The sequence below is a fragment of the Sapajus apella genome, unplaced genomic scaffold, assembly GCF_009761245.1.
Source record: "Sapajus apella isolate SASKATOON/1434 unplaced genomic scaffold, GSC_monkey_1.0 scaffold35, whole genome shotgun sequence".
Classification (NCBI taxonomy): domain Eukaryota; kingdom Metazoa; phylum Chordata; class Mammalia; order Primates; family Cebidae; genus Sapajus; species Sapajus apella.
The window spans coordinates 22,169,896-22,172,897 of NW_022436975.1; positions in this window are offsets into that span (position 1 = coordinate 22,169,896).

Sequence of the window (3,002 nt, forward strand, 5' to 3'; positions counted from 1 at the left end):
TAAAGCACAAGAGCAAATGCCAAATGCCTGTGGTTTATGGATGCTTCGTAAAATCACGGAGTTTTTATATTCGTGTGGGTAACGGAGAGAGAGAAAATGATAGATAAAAACCGGTTTGGGTTTGTCATGGATTTCCATCCACGACAGACATTTTCTTAGGCTTCCAAATTCTTCATACAAACACTTATCTAATATTTTCAGCTTCTAACACGGCAGCAGACATTTTCTTATTTTGCTTCTCCGAAGTACTTGGGAAAAGATAACCCAAGAGATCCTTCTAAGTGAAGCCTGTACTTGCTGCTTGACCTTAGGAAACCATGGGAAGTGTGTGGCCATCTCTGCAAGGATGCTGGGTGTGAAGAGGCGAGGGGACTTCAACAGACGTCCACCGTCCCTTGTTCTTGAGGAGGTTTGAATAACGCTTATTTAGCACAATTCGCATGCAAGGAAGGAAAAGGAGAGCGCTCCTTCGAGTGGGAGAAGTGAATGTAAGGGGCGTTTTAGGACGTCTTGGTGAGGAGAGCAGATCAGGAAAGCCTCCTGGGGCTGCTGAGTCCCTTAAAGATTGGGCAAGTTTGCGGATGAGGCCTGCGGGTCGCTCCTGCAGACGCTGGCTCGCTGGTTCCACGCCGCCACCCCCGCGCTCGCGCGCCCGCGGCAGCCACTAGTGTCCTGGGCGCGGAAACCCCTCCCGGCGGCGCCTATTACTAGCAGCTGCTTCTGCTTAGCCCTGCGAGGATCGATTTGCCCCAACCCACGGCCTCTCCCAGGGTTCAGTCTCCTCCCGCCCCTCCCTCCCTTCCCCGCCTCTACCCCCAACTCCGCAGCGGCCGCGGCCAGTCGACGCTGTCGCGCAGTCACTGGCGCAGGTCCTCAGCTCTTGGTCGGGGGTTCGGGGGAGGGAGCAGGAGGAATGAGCCAGAAGGAACGGGAGGCTTTAAGCCCTCCGTGGGAGGTTAGAAGAAGGTGCTGTGGCTGTGGGATCAGGAGGCCACAGACGGGAACGGCGCCGAGCCGGACTAGCTGTAGAAAGCTGCCTCTCTTCACCCCGCCACAGCGCGCCGAGAAGGAGCCGGAGGCCTGGGCGGTCGAGAGGCGAGCCTGCGCCCACCCGGGCCCTGCTGGCCACCTGTGGCGTCGGGGAGAGGACCTGCGGAGAGGGTGCACGGATACTGCTGCCCTTACGCAGGGCCCCTGGGGATTAGCGAAACGCTTCGCCTCGCTAGTGCCGGGGGAAAGCGCAAGGTGACCCCAGGGCAGAGTAACCGTGGCGGTCCCTCCCTGTTTTTGGCACTCCACTTTTAGCGTCTGCTAGAGACGAACGGCCAGGAAGCGCAAGGTTTCGATGGACTGGGACAGGAAAAGCTGCTCTGCCGCACAGGGCAGCGCAGGCTGGGGGCCCAGCCAGTGAGGTAGCCCCGGCTGCAGCTACTGGCGTCGGTTTGTCCTCCGAGCGCTAGGCGGGAGTGGGACCCCGGCTCACCGCAAGAGTCACCGGGTGAGGGTGAGGCGAGGACGGGTGCGGCCCTTGGCGCCTAGCTGTAAAGGGGCCTAATGCGCGTTTGTCGCAAAGGGAGGCCTGTTCTGACATTAAGGAGTGTCAGATACTCAAGGATAAGCTTCCGAAGAAAGTTTCCACCTAGATTGTGGCAGTGTTTTGGAAAATGAGCCTCATCCGTGGCTAGCATGAGTTAGATTTCTGCTCCTCTGCACAGTTCTGTTCTGCTGGCTTAGCACGAGGAACAATAGCATCTCTCCTGCCCAGAAGTGGCCAAAGCAAAATGGCCTATCGGGTCCTTCTCCCCGCCCACTGCCGAGAGTAGGGGGCTCATCTGTCAGTAGAGGGCACACCCATTCGTGCCTGTGTCATATTTGACAGCCGAAGAGATCTTAGCGATATCGCAGTCGTCCAACCCTGCAGTTCTACTGATGAAGAAATGAACATTCCCAGGGGTCAAGTGACCTGCCGACGATGACATCGCTGTATGCCCAGCGTCTAAAACAGTTCCCGGCGCAGGGCGAGCCACCATTAAATATGTGTTCAATGAATGAACACCCAGCAAGGTGGTCGTAGACTCGGGATCGGATTCCCAGTGCATCCCCTCTAACCCAAGTACAGAGTAACAACAGGCTGGGGCGTTTTCCTTCCAATGACGCGCTCCAAGGCCAGGACCCAGCACTCCCAAACCCAGATGCCCTTTTGCTGACAGATTACGGCGACCAAGCCTCGAACTCCTCGCCCTTCTTTTCTGATTTCTAAGAATCCGCGGTCTCTAGCCCTAACCCCAATCCCACCTCCGTTTTCATCTCTCAGTTCTAGAGTCTGCGTTGTGGTCAGTACCATTTCCTTACTATCAAAAACGGCTGCGGGCATTAAATTGCGATAAGTAAAGCATAGTCTCCTCTCTCCTTTAAGAACATCCCCGCATTTTTGGCGGTCTTAGCCGCGGCCAAGTACAAGCCACCCGTTTCAGGGCAGGGGTAGAGCCTTTAAAGGGTTGCTAGGGGCAGCGTTAGCATTCCTCCCCTAGCCGCCCGCCGGGAACGTCCAATCTAAGAGGTAAAAATGCGAGCGTGCAGCGCAGCGCAGCTTGAAAACAAGACCCCTCCACCTCCAGCCATAAGACCCTAGCCAATTGTTGCCCTTAGCTGAGGCCTCCTAGAATTTCTGGGGCCGCCACTGCGCTGGGGGGAATCGTGGGACACAGTCCGGGGAAAGAACAAAGCTAGGCGCCAGGAAGCGCCGACCAGCCCGGACGGGTCAGCCGGGTCCCTGGCGTCTCGGGGTTTTTCCAAGAAGCAGGAAGGTGACTGCACCGGACGCAAACGACACCCAGTTACCGTTTCCTGGAGAAACACCTTTGCTAATGCATTTAGGGAGGTTGCTCATTGTTAGCCATGTGCCGCTTGAAGACCAATAGGGCTTTCTCCAGGTAAAGACGTCCTCCCCCAGAGGGTAGATGATGGTAGTTTTCTGGAGGTGGAGAGAGATTTGGGACATT